The sequence below is a fragment of the Mustela nivalis genome, assembly GCF_964662115.1.
Source record: "Mustela nivalis genome assembly, chromosome: 10".
NCBI classification, from domain to species: Eukaryota; Metazoa; Chordata; class Mammalia; order Carnivora; family Mustelidae; genus Mustela; species Mustela nivalis.
In genome coordinates, this window is record NC_139029.1 from 75,480,768 (window position 1) to 75,499,995 (window position 19,228).

At 43.3% G+C, this 19,228-nt stretch overlaps 1 protein-coding gene and 1 long non-coding RNA gene across 6 annotated transcripts in view; one reads left to right on the plus strand and one right to left on the minus strand.

Annotated features, from left to right (window-relative positions):
• Window positions 1-1,831, plus strand: part of LOC309843306 — a 44,128-nt gene extending 42,297 nt beyond the window's left edge. The window contains exons 2-3 of one of the 2 annotated variants that reach the window (XR_014300053.1): window positions 921-1,055; window positions 1,609-1,831. This is a non-coding gene — a long non-coding RNA (uncharacterized lncRNA). Of the gene's footprint in view, window positions 1-920; window positions 1,263-1,608 lie in introns of both variants that reach the window. The other variant, XR_014300054.1, reaches the window with a different exon arrangement.
• Window positions 1-19,228, minus strand: part of TGFBR3 (transforming growth factor beta receptor 3) — a 197,481-nt gene that overhangs the window by 95,477 nt on the left and 82,776 nt on the right. The window lies entirely within an intron of this gene.

Here is a 19,228-nt window from a genome sequence, read left to right on the forward strand (position 1 = left end):
CTTTCACTGTAGTTCAAAGACTCACCCCCAATAGCACTGAGTCAACAAACAACACCGGAAGCAGTATTGAAGCTCATGGTTAAAGAGAGCAAAGAGGCGGAGATCATCTAAGTGGGAGCCAGAGCGGGGGGAGAACTCACTATCCACTGTATCTTTGCTACCTTTGATAATTCTCAAGATGGGGGTGCCGGGACTGCCGATGTCTGGCACTGTGCCTGACAATAACAGGTGTATAATAAATATTGATTTAATGATTGAATAAAAGGCTAAAGCTTGGGAAAACCCACTTTGCCCACAGCTACTCACTGCATACTGACCCCATCTCCAAGGAAGTATGTGATGCAGATTCAAGCTTGAGCTAGCCAACTACTTCCTAGCTCCCAACCGAGGGAAGAGAAATCTCTTCAGCCTCAATTTCTATGCCTGTAAACTAGAACTAAGAAGTCCTTTGCAGGGGTGTTGAGAAAACTGAGCAAAATGCCAGTTTTCATAATCCTCTATGAAGCAGCTTGCCAGTGTCTGGCTTTGGCCCTGATTTGAGTGGTACCGTTACTTCCTGCTTATAGGTTTTGGGACCATGAAGCAGGATGACAAACCTAGGACATCTGCATACCTGATCCTCGGCCACCTGGCTTCCTGAAGAAGAACTCAAAAGTTCTTCTGCCATTTCCCAGCCTTTCCCTCAACATTGGGGATTTGGGTCTCTAATTTAAAGACTAGACCCAAAAGACAGAACTCGGGCAGCACAAATTCAACCATCACCACAGGTTTCTTTGCACAAGACTAACCTGGGCAGGCTTAGCTCTTAACACCCAAATTTTACTGCAATTCTGGGGACATCAGAATCTAACCAAGAATGGTCCTGAGAATATCACATTCATTCCACACCTAACTAACCCCAACACCTCATCTACTCACAGGTGACTCCCCAAACTGCGTAACAGAAACTCGGTCACCTGACTTTCCATCCGGAATATGCCTCCAGAGAAAAAGGAACCCAGAAAGTGGTAAAGCCATTAAGTCTTCCCAGGCAGCTGAAGTCACCAGATTGTGAGGTAAAGCTAGAGGTTTTCTCCAATCTGTGGCTGGGAGGTTGGGACGAACATTTTATCTTTAGAGGTCAATCTAAATCGCCTCTTCCAGTGATAAAGATTACATCCGTTCATCTAGCTTTGAAGACCGGAGTACACAGCTGAGCCCATTCTCCCACCATAAACACCAACAGGCAAGGCTATCAGCCACAAGCTTTCACAGCTGCCAAGGTACTTGCTGTCCTCAACGTATTTCAGCTCGGCTCTATTTTATTTACCAGCCTCCTCCCCTAGTCGTGGAAAATTCTCCCTCTAGACCTTAGCCAAACCACATCCCTATTTCAAACCTCTCCAAATTCTCACCTCCAAAAAACGTTTCCAGGCTAACACACCTGACTCCAATTACTCCAGCAACACGCCTCCCCTGGCCCCACATCCTTCCAACATGCCTGATTCGTTAGCACTTATGTGTTTATCTCGGCCCAGCTGTACTTGATTAAGTCTATTTGGTTACGTTTTCATCATGCGTGTTTAGGGCAATAATATGTTTCTATGTCTATGTCCTTTCTGTTTACAGGTGTTGTTCTCTGCCCTGTGCTGCACATCCAAGCACGAGCTCCATGAGCTCCTGCCTTCCTCGCTCCCACAATGCTTTGTACGGCGTCTACGAAGGCTGCTGCCGATAACTGTCCAGCTGCCTGGATCTAATTATGTGAGGAGGGGCCTTCGCTCAGGCAAACTGAAATGACTGGTTTCTCTCGTCTTCTGTACTTCATTAAATAAAAGAGAGGGGGAGATTCTTTGTGTGTACTCTGTCCGGATAAAACAGTAGAACTGTTTAGAAAATCATGAAATTTCTATTATACGAGGCAAAAAGATCTAAGAGGTGAAACTCAAAAGCATCTTCCCACATATTTTGAGGCCAGATTTGTCCCAGAGCTGTAAATCCTACTTAATCCAGGTTCTCTTTTTAAAAAAGAAAAAAAAAAAAAAACAAAACCCACACATATAAGAAGGTATAAGATACCCTTAGTTTACATTTGAGTTATTAGGAGGTTTCTACTGGATGGTGAGGGTTTCTTTAAAGATATTTTCTAGTTTAACAATTCCAGAAACACTTTTATTCTACATTTCAATTGGTATTTTGTACTAAAGTCTGTACTTTCAGTCTGGAGGAGTGGACTAACTGTATTTAAAAATGTAACCTTAACTCTCAATGCAGACTTAAAAAAAAAAAAAAAAGAAGAAGAAGAGGAGAAAAGAAACCCAAAACACTGAAGTGAAAGGAATATTAGATCTTATTCTGCCCAACCTCTTTTCATTGACAAATGAAGAAACTGAGACTCTTTTGGTTCTACAGATTTGGTCAAGTTTGAATAAAAAAGATCCTGATCTAGTATAATTCAGTATTCTGTTTCCACACCTTGAAATCTGAATTACTTTATGACTGAGCCAAACATACTAATATGAATAACCAGATTTTCCAGAAAATATAACTATTCCCAAAATAGAATTCCCAAATAAAAAATGGCTAACAGTTTATTGAATACAACTAAACTGTTAAAATCACCACATGCACTTGTTCATTCAAGCATTTATTTCACATATATTTATTGAGTGCTTACTATATGCTGGGCATGTTCTAATTCCTGGCGATCTCAGTGCACAAAGTAAGACATCTCATGGATATTCTAGTGGAAGGGACAGACAATAAGCACGTCTAAACATAAATATCAGGTGCTATTTTATCAGATGATAGGAGTTATTTTAAAAGAGTAAAACCAGATTTGGAGACAGCAGGGGTGAGAATGGCTATTTTAAATGAGGTAGTCAGTGAAGGCCTCTCTGCAGAGGTAACAGCTGGACAGGGACTGGATGGAGGGAGGGAGAAGTGCTGCAAGCAGAGGACAGGAGGCAGGAGTGTGCTGGGAGCCTCTGGAGAACATCAGGGCCAACAAGTGCGCCCACTGAGATCGGTATGAAGGTGGGAGAGGGTGTGACCACTGTAGTGTGGGCTGGGGACTGTATTCTAAGTGTCATGGGAAGCCACTGCAAGGAGTTATTAGCGAGTTTTGTTAGCAGACTTTAGTTTTAAAAGGCTGACTGAGGCTGCTATGTGGAGAATAGATCTTATTAGTTAATAATGACAGCAGCTAACACTCACTGAGTGCTTCTTAAAGCCCAAGCACTGTTCAAAGCACTTGTCACAGTTTAACTATTTTATTGTCATGGTATCTATGAAGCAGATACTGTTATTTAAAAACCTGCCCAGAGCCACACTGCTCATAAATAGCATAGTGAAGCGTCCAACACAGGCACTCTAGCTCCAGCGGACCCTGTCCTCTAAAGGATCTGGGGAGTTCACTGCGTCTCAAACAAAGTTGTGATGGTGGCTCTACAGTCTCCTGGAGGTGGTGGTGGGGACTGGTGTTGGGGGGGTGCTGTCAAGCAGAGGCAGATTCAGAATCTGTTTTTATAGTAAAACAAACAAGACTGGATGTGACATCTGAGAAAACTTAGGAGGTCATGGATAACGCCAAAGTTTTTGGCCTTGGCAAATGAGTGACTGTCTTTTACAATGTCTGTTCAGTGTAGCAGCGAACAACAAGGGGTCAGGGAAACTACATCCAACTCAAGACAGTCTTCCAAGCTAATGAGACACAGGAAGAGTATCGGCAATTTGTGGTTGCTGTAACAAACTACTAAAAACTTGATGGCTTAAAACAACAGAAATGTATTCTCTCACAGTCCTGGAGGCCAGACATCCAAGACCAGTCTGGGCCAAATCAGATCACTGAGCCCAAATGAAGGTGTCGGCAGAGCTGTGCTTCCTCCAGCATCTCAAGAACACCAGTCTCTCCTGGCCTCTTCCAGCCTCTCACAGCTGTTGTTATTTCTTGGCTTATGGTCCCATTGCTCCTGTCTTGGCCTCCACAGTCATGTGGCCATCTCCCCTTCTGTAAGTCAAATCGTCCTATAGAGACACATGTGATTGCATTGAGAGGCTACCGGAATAATCCAGGAGAATCTTCTCACCTCCAAATCCTTCAATCAGCCACATTTGCAAATACTTGCTCTATAAACCATTCACAGAGGAACATCTTGGGGAACAGGATGTGGGCACATCTTTGAGAGGCATTCTTTAGCCTATCACAGGTGCGGACTGAGAATAAGCAAAATGTATCCCTCCTTTCCGTGAGAATTTGGGTCTTCTGTTAACTTTCTTAACTCTGTAACCCCCATATTGTCAACTACAATAAAAGGCAAGTTCCTTATGGTGAGAAATTATCCTTAACTGGAAAATTATACTAGGATTGGAAAGATTAAAAATACGGCCTAGGAGGAGAGATCTGGGGGCTTCTCTGAGAGCAAGTGACTTACAAATCGAGCATTTCCTTCATGGGCACCATGGAAATTATTCCTATGAGCATAGCTACCTACTAGCTCCTGGGAGGTATAAAGTTTCTAAACCAGGGCAAGACACACACACATACACACACACCCCCATGTAGGTCTCTTGGCATTTGAGCCATCAACTGGAGAGCTCTGGGTGGCTACACAAGCTGATGTGTAGGCAGCCACAAGGCATCCAAAAAAGAGGAATGCCATGCTGCCTGCTACAAGCTACGGTCCCTATCCTGTATCCTTTTAAGCAGGCTAAAGCCACCTGTGCCCTGTGACAGTCTCTTGAGTCTGAATGTTTATTTGAACCCAAGAAGACCCCCCTGGGTGTCTGTTACCACATGTAATACAGATCTCATTTCAGCTTCATTTCATTTCCATCTCTTCTCCACCAAACCCTTTAACACGGTTACCAACAAGGAAAAGGAGCATTTGTTCCATTAGTCGTGTTCTGGAGGTCTCACTATAAGCAGCAGAAAGGCTAAAGGGGGCAAAGAGAAAGGAAAACTGGGAAAATACAAATTAATAAATCCACAAAAACTGAGCTGACTGCTCCCTCGAGGAGAAGTGAGCAGTACCTTCAGCTGAATAGGTCATGCTTCCTGCACCAGGCCTTCAAGAGGCCTCCCCTACAAGATTAAATACAAGAGTCCCAACCCACATCTCTGCTGGAAATGTGCAAGTGGACTCATTACTCAGAGCCAAGATAAAGGATAAATCTTTATGAGTACCGTAAGTATGAGTCATAAAAAATAGGAAACACATGTAGGACATATACACAGTCATAGGACCGCGCCAGGGAAAGTGTTGGAAATGTATATAAAAACACACAGCAAAAACAGGACTGAGTATTACCCCTGTACACAGCTCCAAAGCACAACAAAAAAACTCAGAGCAAGTCAGGGGTCCAGATCACTCTGGTCTCTAACAAACAGAGATCATTTCCGTATTTGAAAATAAGCTGTTTTTTCCCCCTTTTTTCTTTCTTTTTAATGAAAAAAGGAGGAGAATGGAATCAAGAAAAAGTAACTTGGAGGAGGCTCTGAAAGATTTTATGATTTGGGAAATTTGAACAGATTCCAATTAAAACACTGGGAATTAGATATTTACAGCATTAAAAACGAACAAAAAATCTTTTCAGAGAAAGACTTGTTCACAATGGTAGTATTGCCATTTCATTTACATTCTTACTATCTTAACAGCAATGATAAAGGGAGAAAAAGAGTGGAATCTTCAACCACAATGAAAGCAGGAAACAAAGCAGCAACACATGCACTAACATACAAAAAGCAATAAAGGGCCAGCATTAAAGTTTCTAAGGGGTTCTGGGATCCACAGAAAGAACTAATGGTAGGGAACAGGCAGAGCCCTATGGCTAATGGCAGAAGATAAAAATCATGGTGGGGGGTGTTTCAGAATAAAAGGGAGAGCAAATGGCCCCCATAAGTCCTCCAGGGCCAGATGACAAAGGCAACGTGCCCAAGCCTGACTAATCATTATAAATTAAATTCTTGGGGTGCCTGAGTGGCTCAGTGGGTTAAGCCTCTGCCTCTAGTCGCGGTATCAAGGTCCTGGGATCGAGCCCCTAATCAGGATCTCTGCTCAGCAGGGGGCCTGCTTCTCCCTCTCTCTCTGCCTGTCTCTCTGGCTACTTGTGATCTCTCTGTCAAATAAATAAATAAAATCTTAAGAAAAAAAAGGAATTAAATTCTTCAATCACCTTTGATTTTGAAAGGCCCTCAAATTTGAGATTCAAAGTGGCAAGCCAAGGAGACACCCTAAATGCCCATAAATCTCATACCAAAGCATGCATGTGCATGTCCAAACAGACCTTTAGCTCCCTTGGACTTGAGCTTTTTCCCATATCTTCAGAAACTACTGATTCCCAAGGAAAGCACTACCTGCATGTCTTTCTACTGGAGGTTGAGAGGAGAAGGAGAGAAATGAGTCAAGTATTGTTTTTAACTTCTTAAATGTTAAATTTACCAACGACCTCAAGCAAAACAATGCTCTCTAAGTAGCTTTTTGGAGGTAGAAATCTCAATACAACAACCGCCTCACAGAATGATCCAACTTTAGAGCACTAAAAGATCACCCACCTACCCCACAGCACGGCTACAGCTAAGAAATATGATCTCCCATTTTCTGTCCGCCTTCCATTTCTCAGTCTTCTTGGCAGTGGCCATAGCTCTTTTTTCCTCTCTCCCAAGGCACCTGGCACATGTGCTCACATCAGTAGGAGTGAGGCCATACTTGCCAAGTACTCACCTCTTACGATAATGAATGTGGTTTCCACTTAAATCAGCGCACAGATATTGAGTACCTACCCATGTGCCCAGTGCGAGGCACATAAAACCTACAGTTACATCACCAACTTGCTGTAGCAGATTCAGAATCAGGTGAGTGTACACACGTATCAAAAGAGAAATTAAACTTTCATGTGCACAATGTGGAATTTGGGCTTCAGGCAAAAATAAGGCTATTGCAGCGATACCAGATCCTATGCCTGACTCTCTTTGGCTCATTATTAGACCCAGTAACATCTAATCTAGTCTTTCCATCTTCAGAAGATGTGCCTGCAATGTGCCTCTCTTCCCCCAAAGGATGTAAAAATTCTAGATTCAGCCAAAGGACTCTGTAGTTTAGGTGAGAAATGCCATTAATATAAAACAGTATTGCAGGATGTCTTGGACTAGACTCAGACAATACAAGATGACTATGGGCAAGGAACCATTCCCAGGAGTCAAAAGCGTAGCCGTTTCAACTGAGTTTTAGCACTCTAAATCAAGAGGGTATTCAGAGCAAAATCCCATCAGAATATTTAAGAATGGTGATCAATAAACTTATAAAAGCCAATTTATTAAAAATAATCTTTTTCAATCCCATTCTTCAGAGGTTAAAAGAGCTATCTAGTTTCTGGGCATTGATGCTTTAGCCTTTCAGATAAGACCAAGTTGCTCAGAGGAAGGACTATGTCAATTACTACCAGTTTGGCTGAGGTGCCCTGGCAATCTGGAAAGGAAAGGACAGAGCATACGCACATTTGCAATGGAAATCGAAGAAGCAGGTTTTTCCAAACACGGATTCGGGTTCCTGCGTCTTTAAGAACAGACCCTCATAAATGGATTGCTTCTGCTGGACACCATGCTCTAAATAAACAGACTCTTCTGGCCGACACACAACTTCCTGTAGGGTTCTGGTGGGTAAAGCTTGAAAAGGCTGCCAAATCCAATGACCAGCAGCTTTTGAGCTGACTTAGAAAACAAGCTACAAAGACTTGAGTCCAGAGTAAACAAAGGAAAAAGCCACATTAAACAGGGAACAAATTACTATACAGGCAGGGATATTTTAAGTGCTCACTGAGCAAAAAAACAGGATAAAAAAAATCACGTTATTAGGTATTTAACAGTACAGGGTAGAGTAAAATGCTCTCTCTCCACAGGTGGAATCAAGGTTAATTAATTCTAGCAATGTTAAGAACTGGCTGGGAATCATCGTCCTACATCATGAGGACAGATCATTCATAAGGGTCTAACTGCAAACCTGGCTCAGATCGTATGAGCTACCCAAGGGAGCAGCATGGAGTAAAAAACCATTTGTAGCTTTTTACACAGCTGAAGACAAGGACCAACTAGTTTACTAGCAGATGACTAAAATCTCGGAGTAAAGAAAAATGTAACAAAAACTCAGAAATGGACTGGGCAAAGACTGACACAGAGCCCTGGATACTGGAGAGTAAATTGCAGAATGAAGCTCACTCAGGAAAAAGAAATCAATGCTTGTAATACAAAAAGAAGGATACCCGCTTAGCTATAGTTGGTTAAGAGGGACCTGAGGACAAAACAACAAGTCCATGGACATAATGCAAATCAAATAAAGGCACACTGTGCAAAAGAGGAGTAGCATGGGGCACGTGGGCAGCTCAGTCGGTTAAGTGTCCGACTCTCGATCTCAGCTCAGGTCATGATCTTGGGGTCATGGGATCCAGCCCCGTATCCAGCTACTAACCCAGCAGGGAGTCTGCTGGAAATTGTCTGTCCCTTTCTCTCTGCCCTCTCTTTCATTCAATCTCTCTCTAAAATAAATCAAATAATTTTTAAAAAGAAAAGGGGAGTAGCTTAAAAAGACTTACAGTGATACTTTAAATAACATCCTTAGTCTCACTCAAGAACCCAATAAGTACAATGCAAAATAGGTCCAAGACTTGGTTCCTGCCCCTAAGGAGTCCACATACCAGCTGGGTGTGCAACATTAACACACATGATTCAGCCCCAAATAATACAAGAAAATACATAATCCCATACTCTGAGGAGGTACAGACTCGTGGCAGGGGTGGGGTAGTGGAGGGATTCAGAGCAATCTTTAGAAGAGAGAGAGAGGGAGGAGGGTAAAGGATCACGGAAGGGTTCAGCACAGACTGAGCTCAGAGAGAAGTTCAGGTGGAATTAGGAAAAAAAGATGTGTGGCAATGGATTCACCTCACTGGCAAAGGTCATAGGTGAGGTTCGGGAATCTGCACTTAAGCATCTCTAAGGGATTCTAAAGCAGAGGATTCACATACCACACAAAGTTGAAACCCTCACTCATGCAGCCTTTCCACTCATCTTTCAATTTTTTTAAAGATTTTTATTTGAGAGAGAGCGAGAGCGCGCACGCGCACAAGCAGAGGAGACGGGTAGAAAAAGAAGCAGACTCTACCCTGAGCAGGGAGCATGATGTGGGACTTGATCCCAGAACCCTGGGATCATGACCTGAGTTGAAGGCAGATGCTTAACCGACTGAACCACCCAGCTGCCCCTCATCTTCCACTTTTAAACCACAGCCCACACCAGCTCCCACTGTCCCCATCACTGTCCCCATCCTCTAATCCAGTGATTGACAAGCTTTCTCTGCAAATGGCCAGATCATAAATCTTTCAGGCTTTGTCACACCGCTCAACTCTGCCATTACAGTAAGACAGCAGTCACAGACAATATATAAATGAATGGATATGGCTATATTCCAATAAACTTTATTTACAAAAAAAAAAAAACACTACTTACAAAAACAGGCATCAGAGTGGTGAATGAATAAGCAAAATATGGTATGGCCACCCAATGAAATACTCTTCAGGAATAAAAAGGAATGAAAAAACTAAGACGTGCTACAACATGCGCGAATCTCAAATGCATTATGTTAAGTGAAAGAAGCCAGTCATAAAAGTCACATACACTATATGATTCCATCTACAGAAAATGCCCCAAACAGGCAATTTATCAAGAAATAAAGTTGACTGGTGGTTGTCTAGGGCGGGGGGTAGGACCACAGGCAATGGGGAGTGACTGCTGGTGGGTACAAAGTTTCTTTCTGGAGTGCTAAAAAGTAAACTTTATGGTATATAAATTTTGTACATACAAAACAGGCAGCAGGCAGAATTTGGCCCAAAGGACACAGTTTTGTACTCCTTGAATTGTATCCCAGTGACACCATGTACTTGGAGGAACTTTGTTCTACATGTGGTTTCTGCTTTTCCCTCTGTGTATACGGAGGCTTCTCTTCTCCTCTACTCAAAAACTTGTACTTGACTTTCTAGCCCCTTATTAAATGCTCTCTTCTGGGAATCTTCCCTTCACCTGAAGATAGAATTATTACCATTCCCTCTGTTGGGCTCCTGCAAACTTTTTTTAATTTTAGAACACATAATGGTCATAGTACTTGTCACACTGCATTAAATTTATTTGCCTCAATCCTCAATAAGTGCTGAAGACATAAACATGAGTTAGAATGTAGCAGGACATCTACCTAGCAGAGTAGGCTCTCAATGCATCACTCACCAAATGTGTCTCTCAATGAATGAATTATGAGGTAATATGCAGAGAAAATTGTTTTAAGAAGGGGTCCAAAAGTTAGACTGAAAACAATCAGTCCCAGGAAACTGGTTTCAAAAGCTGCAGGGTTAAGTGGAATAGAACACAGAAATTCAAGAGACATTTCAGAGGAAATGTCAATAAAACTTGGCAGCTGACCACTACAGGATTTGAAAGGGATGGGTAAGTCCAAAATGGTGCAAAAGTCCCAAGACAGGCGGTAGCAATGACACTGATGGGCAGGGAAGCTGGGCAGATAACCGGCTTTCCTGCTGGAAGGAGAAGACGGGTTTAACTTCAGTTTCAGAGATATAAAAAGGGCTAGTATTTGATTGTTTACCGTGTGCCAGGCACATAGGGCAGCCCTCTGTGCCATATGGACATCTCTCACTCCTCAGTAAACTCTCCAAAGAACTGCTACTATCATCTCCATTCCAGATGAGGAAGGAGGCTTAGAGAATGAAGTAACTCACCCCGAGGCACATGCTGGGCAAGTGACCGAGATTACGGCCCCGCAGAACCCTACGGGTATAGCTACTCCTCCACAGCGTATCTCAGGCTGAAAAGCTTGAAAGAAGACCTGAGAGGCAGCATTCTCTGGAACCCTGACAGGAGCTCCACTGCTGAAGCTTAGAGAGAGCACTGGGTGTCTTTCGCATGGAGGAGACAACCTAAACCCCTGAAAACAGACAAGCTGCCTCAGAGACAAGAGACAGGAAAATGAAGGCCAAAGACCACACTCCAGGCAAGAAACCCTGAGAAGGAATAAAGAGCTGGCAAAGAAACAGAAAAACTGAGGCAAAGGTAGAAGGAGCACCAGGATAAGGTATCATCTGAAACTCAGAAGGAGATGCTAGAAAAGGGAGGACAGAAGAATGAGCTGAGGAGGAAAAAAGTGGGGGAAGGCACTATGGCAGAAAGAGCTCTGCCGAAGGAGAGGACCCCTGGGCTTCAGTCTGGCACTGGCACCACCTTCTTGTTTGACAGTGAACAGTCACCACGGAACTCCCCGGCCCTGGTCTCCTCTGTCAGGCAGTTAGAACTAGATCGCCCCCAGTCCTAGCAACCCAGTAGCTGATCAGAAGGGCATCATCAGAGAGAAGCTCAGGAGAACGGAAGTCAGGCTGCAGGGAGGAAGGAAGGGAGAGGCAGGACACACCGATGTTCACTCATTCAAGAAATTGGAGAGACAAGGGTGAGAGAAATATAATGGTGTGTGGAGCTATGATCGGCAGGGCCAAGTTCATGCATGGCCTCTTCACCGTGGAAGAAAGAAAAGTAAAATAATGAAACACGCTTATTTTCACAGAAATACTCAGAGAACGTACTGCGGAAACAACTGAAAGTGATATAAGAAACATTTCTGCGGAATGTGAGTATTAAGTCAGAGATATTAGCAGTAAATTTCTTTTTATTCTCAAACAAAATGTCAACAGAGCAGATAAGCAATGAAAACAAGAGAGTGCAAGTTGGAGATTTGGATGCTCTGCATACACAAGCTGGGCGTTTGCCCCATCAGCACATCTGGGTCTCAGATTTGTAGACCTGCTCCTTACTTTGGTCTACTGCTTTTTACAATGCTCTCCAAAATGCCCCTCAAGCAAAAAGTCACATTTTCAAATGTGGAGGGTGGCCCTGAAAAAGCATTTTCTAACAACATTTTTAGGAAATTACAATTTTTTAGACGTCGAGGAGTTTCCATGGCAACAACAGGATGGGTCAGGGCTGTAGTCCTAACCTCCATAAACACAAACACCACACTGGCTGGAAAAGGTTGCTGCTGAACAAATTTCAGAGGGGGTCAAGGCAATCTCTTCTCCAGACTGGGGAGGAGGCAACAGTGAGAGGTTTTTTCAGTCTGTCCCCTCCCAGCCAGTCGAGAATACAACCCGGCATGACCTCATGCCGAAATGGCAGAGTCCAACCAGGCTCTATCCCCCTGGAGGGGCCAGGAACCCTGCTTTCTAAGGGCAATTTTATAGCATGTGGACATTACTGTGATAAATGACAGGGTTTAAGTGATGTAGCCAGCCAGCATCTTGATAGCAATGTTGTAACTTCTTTGCTTAGTTTGTGTCCTCATTTGTCTGCTAAGCCCTGATGTTTACTATTATCGCTCTCATTTCTGCTTTCACTTTTTCTAGAAGTCCCTAACTGGGTTTTTGGAGAGTTCTTACTTGAAAGTTAGCTGTAGTTTTCCGATTCAACATCTTGCCCCAATATGTCAGAAACCACCCTTGACTAGTGTGGCCAGTTCTAAACTGGCCAGCATGGTCCTCTGCTGAGCCAGCAACCGTATCTGGTGGCCTTGCTGTCACCAACTATCCGGTCCTGGCCTAGTACCCCCATTCAGCCCGGCAGGGTGTCATCATTTAATTGGCACTGAGTAGCTTCGTTTGAATGAAGGGGCAGCTTCTTGAAAATAATGTGACTGGCCTACTTATTTAGGACCTCCAATCCTATGTGACAGATTCAGTTGTCTTTCAAGTTAATGAAATAACTTCCATAGCAACACTCAGATGAACTGAGAAATGTGTCCCTTGCTATCAGTTTAACTTTTGGACATGTCTACTGTAGGTCTGCAACAAAATGGTCCATTCAGAGGCAATCTCACCGAAAAGGCTGGAATGCTTTCCAAAGCAACCTCCATTTAAACAAACACCAGGCAGCGTTTATGCATGGAAGGTATCTGTTTAGGAACTAAACTTGACCAATATACAGTGTGTGTGTGTGAGCAGTTTACTCTGACACTTGCTAAGCATACACTACATGTAAGATCTCTGAAACACTAATAGTCTTGAGTTTATTTGGATTTTGTTCTGCACATACACAGGTCTAGGATTAGAAAGTCATTCATGAATAACTGCAGTGGGAAAAATGCCCCAGACAGAGAAGGAATGCGGCTGCTGTGCTACTGTTCAGTGTTCACTGGGTACTTCCGCTCTCTCACAGGTAATCTCCAGTCTGTTTGTGGGGGGAGAGGGGCCTTTGGTTCTAAGATTTTCAAGGTTGCCATGACCACCCCAGAGTTGTTGATTTTTGTTTTTTGTTTTTTTGTAGTGTAACATTTTGTCTTTGCCACCTTTATAGGGTAGTGCGTTAATTTCCAGGTCCGAGGCCGAAACCCATCCTGGCACCCCTGCCAGTGATAGGTGGGGCCACCTAAGCCACTTCAGGCTTGTCTGCCATCCTGGAGAGTCCTTTCCGTGCTCCTTGAGCACCTGAGCTGCCTCAGATTCCATTTGTTCTTCTCCTTCCTGGAAGGTTTCCTTTCAAATTTTATTTTAATCCCAAACGTCTGAATGTTTTGCAGTGTCTAGGGGTTCGAGCCCCTTGTTTTTCGTTCTGCTTTTTTCTTCCCTTCCCTCTTCGTGGAGTGATTATGTTGACAAGAATGTATAACGCGCGTTCTCCTCACTGGTTTATCTGCAGAAATTTCTCTGGGCTTTTTTTTTTTTCGGTGTATGATTCAACACTGCGTTAAAGGGGGATGTTCCATTGAATAAAAGAGCAGTGTGGTTTAAAAAAAAAAATTTATATCAGTTGAAATTCTATATCAGTTCTTTTAGAGGTGATGAGTAAAGTTAAGACAATAGCCCATTCCCCCTACCCCTGCACTGTTCTGTCTATATTTTAATAACTAAGGGGGAAGAGAGAAGCTGTCCACCTACTAATAGTGTAGAAACGGAGGGAAGATTGTGAACAAGCAGTTAATTAGACTGGTAGTAGCAATCTCCAAAATGTTTAATCCCTGAACTTCTAGATACCTCCAAGTGAGCAAAAAAGACATCAATTCAGATGTCAAAGCCCACATACTAATGTGTCTGTTTCATTCAAAGGAGGAAGAGTCCCTTAATGTGTTTATTCTCCCTTCTCATACGGTCCAAGCAAGTTTGGTTACGAGTCATGGACTGCAAGCAGAGAACAGGTGGTTACTTGTGTGAAGGCAGCTCAAAGCCTTATGGGGGGAGGAGGGGAGGAAATAATCAACTAAGAAGGACAGATGGGAGGTGGCATTTAGTGTGGTTGTTAACAACCACGGAGAGAAGAGGGGGTCCTCGGCTCCCGGCTTTTTATAATTACTAACACTTGATGTGCTCATCTTTCTAAATGAGAAAGGGAAAAAGACAGCAAGAGGCCAACCTTAAAGCAGTGCCCCCAAAGCTACAAGGGAGAGAATGAAAACGGACTGGGAGCCCTGGAATGAGCTGTCACAAGCCAATGCAGGAAACCAAACCCTCAGTGGGGGACCAGCGGGCTCACCGAACAGGTGGAGTCGAACAAGACTGGTTAGCAGGTTTCACAGCCCAGAACAAGGTGAGAGCTAATGGTCGAAAGGAAGTGGACTGGAAGGGCAGGGACAGCTTGGACTGTCGAGTCCAAAAGACCCAGTGTCCACTGCCTCCCTGAGCCTCGCTGCTTTGCTCAGGGACAGGGAGGGCTTGGCAGGGAGGACACAAGTCCCGACGAGGTGGACGAGGTGGCCGAGCCCGACGAGGTGGCCGAGCCCACAGGAGGCGTGTCACACCACCGCCACTGCGGCTGTTCCTGTAACGTGCTAGGCAAGGGAACGGCTAAGAGGCAAGCAGAACAGTTAGTGTTTCAGATAACTGTGTTTACTTCCTTCTCTTTCTCCCAACTGTGGTCTTTCCTGCCCTCAAAAGAAGCAGGAAAGGAACTTTAGGCCACAGTCCTCAAGAAGGTACAAAGCAAAAGTGACTTGGAGCCACATGTGTGATTAACCACACATCCCACTTGGCCCTGCCTGCCAAGAAGCCCAGATCCAAATTTCATAGTTGGTCGTACCGACCACATTAACCCGTACGGCTCACAATTACGCTTTGCTTTCTTCTTTGTCCTCATTCTGCATTTCTGCTTATACTGCTGGCAAGTCTATTGTGAGCCCATCCCGAGCCTTTGCTGCAGAATGAGGCAGAGAATATGCAAATACACATTAGTAGGAAGGGTTCTGAATTTTCTGGGGGATAAAGTTATTAAACCCGGACCTGTTCTCAGGACAATGGAGCCTTCCAGATCTTTTCTCCATATAACCAGTTACCGGCACACTCATTAATAGTTGCTGCTGTAATGTCAGGACAAATACATAAATTTAAACACCGTGTCCTTTATACACGTCGGTAATGCTAACTAGGGGTTTACCCTCAGCAGCTTTTCATGGTAAACAGGCTATTAGATAAGTCAGAAATAGAAAAGACACATCACCACATAAAAGCAGGTCACAATAAAAATTAGATAGGAAACAAAATTGTTGCCATTCCAGCAACTAATGAAGGTATGTTATTGTAAATAAGCCTCTGGTCACCTTATAACCCCCTCAGGAATCAGGAAACACCCTGAGGGCCCAAACGGGGGGGGGGGGCGCAGATTTTACTTTGAAGTCAAAAAGCAAGAGGAGCTGGTTTTTATAGGATGAAAATGATGACACCAATGCCCGCTTATTCTTAAAGACAGAACTGATCTCTCGGGCTGTTTACGATCTTCTGCCCTTCTGCAGCCAGAGAGTCTTTTTCAAGTTTCCTGTTCACTTCCAGGCCTGTTGTTTCCAAAACCAATGATTACAAATGAGAGGTGTGGTCTCAGATGAAAAATACAATTATAGGTCTCTGGGCTGTCCTGAGGGGAACCTAGCAGGGAGGCCAATGGTAAAACAGTGCTTTGCTACAGAAGGCTTTGTATATATACATAACTGTAACAAGCGAGTTTCTGATACAAATTCTCTGCTGGCCTATAAAACTGTTTATCTAACTTAAGCGCAACTGTTTCCCCAAATCTTGTCAACCTGCTGCGGTTACTACTTCCAGGTGTAGGATCTGTCACCTCCCCCACACAGGAAAAGCAGCAGCCTCTCCTCAGCAGGAAAACCTGAAGACTCTTGGGAGGTAGGAATTTAGTAAAATGTTAGAGAAGAGTTGATTCACAATAGATCTTACTGCTCATCCTGCACCAGTAACAAGCAGGGGGAAAGAGGGTGGATTTAGTAATTCCCTCCCATTTGAGGAAGACATGATGAAAAACAACTATCTTGATCATCAGAGTCAAAGTCAATTATACCTGGGAGCCAATACGGCATTCCTTTTGCTAATGTATGAGCAATGAGTTCATTTGAAAAATATTTGCCTTTTATGTTCAGTAGAGACCTATAGGAAGGCTACCACTGGTCCTCCCACTATCACCCCCAAAATAGACCAGCTGCGATTTTTAGCAGAAACCATGGAATAGCATAGCTATAAATACCAAAGTTATCCACTGAAAACAACAGAGAAAGTTAGGTGACTTTAGGTTGCAAGAGGAAGCAATCCTGGTTTTAAAAAAGGTGAATACAGTCAAGTTAAACTTTATTGGCTAATTAGAATACTAGCAGGTTGAATTACTGTTTTTTAACAAGCTTTACTGAGATAAAATTCACATACCATAAAACCACCCACCCATTTACGATGCAATCCAGTGGTTTTTCGTATATTCCCATTTATCAATGGTGCTTAGTATATTCATATGCAATGGGGGAACCATCACCACAATTTCATTTTAGAACACTTCTGTCCTTCCCGAAGAAACCCTATACTCATTAGCAGTCAACTCCCACTTCTTCCTTTCGCCCTTCAGCCCTCAGCAACCACTAACTCACTTTCTATCTCTATAAATCTGTCTATTCTGGACACTTCGTATAAATGGATTCACATAATATGTGGTCTTTCGTGTCTGTCTTCGTTGTCTTCTTTCACTTAGCGTCATGGTTCCTTCACCAGCAGCACGTGTCAGTATTTCATTGAGTAACATTCCATTGTGTGGACAGACCACATTTTATTTACGCGCTCATCAACAGACACGTTGTTTCCACTTTTTAACCACTATGAGTACCACTGCCACGAGCATCCGCAGACAAGTTTTTATGCAGACATATGTTATCCTTTCTCTTGGGTATATACTCAGAAAAGTGGAAGGGCTGGGTCATATAGTTCCAGGGATTTTAGAAACTGCACGACTGCACAGTCATACAAGAGGAAGGTGAGAAAGATTTACTATTTCTCCACCCCCATTTTACCATCCAGAAACAATCTCTCTTTGCTTCTCTTTTCATTCTCTCATGGCCCAACTGCTTGTGTTGTCCTCTACGCTCACTCTCTATACATAAAACAGTCCAAGGTTTACTATGGGAGAGCAGCTCAGAGCCACGTGGAATTTCCAAAGACCACATACCCCAACATCTCGTTTTCAAACAGGGCTGAAGTACAGCCATCTAATTCTTAGAAAGTCCCCAAAGAAAGAAACAACGCAACTGCCCTTAGGTGCCCAGGACCCGAAATATCTTCAAATCACTAACCATAAATCACTAATGCCAAATCATACCTATACTATATAAATACTGAAGAAAAAAGAAGAATGTTTAGGTTTTTAAGCAAATCTTGGAGACTGCCCCTCTAGGCCCTAACTCTTTATTCCCTCGCTGAACATACTATGTCCCTGGATGCCAGCTAGTTTGATCTGTCCTCCCTACTGCTGTGAACGCTTTAATCTGAGACCGAAATGCAAGTGTGGGAGAACTCTGCGGTCATTCCTAGGAGTACTGGCTTCAACAGTCGTATTTGAATCTATTTTCACAGGCAACAACAGTAATGCACAATTTAACATCTAGAATCTCTGCTGTTGCTGCTTCTGTAATAGCTCGAACTTTCCTCTTCCTTCTTGGTTCCTCCGAGAGAGCACATATAAAATGAGTAATTATTGCTGCTAAAGAATTGCTGGAGTCAGCAACGCTTCACAGGAACTGCATTTCCTCCTCCTCCTCCTCTCCCGCCCACCACAGTCTCCCCCATACGTTAAGAATTAAAGACACATGACCAGGACAGAGAAAATCTGCCCTGGAAGAGGCGTTGCAGTCACCGTGGCAAGCGACCAAAAGTATTAACAGTAATTTCCAGCAGAGCTGAAAAGGTTAGATGATTTGTCTTTGAAATGAGCCAACTCGGCACACTTTCATGAGATTAAAATCAGTTTGCTTTTCCTTCTAGACACCTCACCTCTCCTATTCCCACTCTCCCCAAAAGGCAGAGTGGTTCAGGCACATAAACAAACAGTTCTGGAAATTAACTTCCCTGACCACAAGAAAACTCGAAGATAAGTTCCACTCTGCATTAGTCTTCCTACGCTTCGCTATGATCAGGATCTATTGTGGTTTCTCTTTCCCTGGAGAGAAAACACCTGAATGATAACATTTCTGACACACAGAAGCTTAAAAACAGAAAAAATGACAACTGTGTGTTATCTTAAAAGAAGTATGATGACTATTATCCACAATCTAGGTCATTTCTGAGCCACAGGAAAGAGGAGGCCATTTTTCTCTTACGGTGATGACCCTGTGCAAGTGAGTTATTTCTGCTGTCACCTGTAAAATGAGGATAACAACAGGACTTCACGGGGTAAGTGTACGAGTACTTCAAATAGGGCTGAGGACAGGTAAAATACCAAGGCACTAGGAGCTTGGTTCATCACCATCACTACCACCTATTGCTACCACGGCTATCTTCAAGAAGCTGCCTAGATGGCTTAAGGAGCTAACCCCCAGGGCTTTTCATGAAAGGACAAAATACTGCCATCTTTACTCGAATGCTCCCATTTCCAATGACTCATCCTGCAGAAGCAACCAGTTCGTAAGACAAAGCAAAGAAAGAAGATAGGTCACAGGAGAGGATGAGAAAGATATTTTACAATAACAGAAAAACAGCACCTTATTTTGTTTTTTCACAGCCATGTTTCAAAGATGAAATCCTTAAGAACATTCTTTCCAATACAGGAAGCCAGGAAAGTTACGAAGCTGAAAAATCTCTTTATTTAGAAAGAATTCCCAGAGTTTCCCAGTCCGAAGAGCAATCTGTTATTTGAAATCCCTCTCTTGACTGTACATTGTGTCCTCCCCCCACTTATATTCAT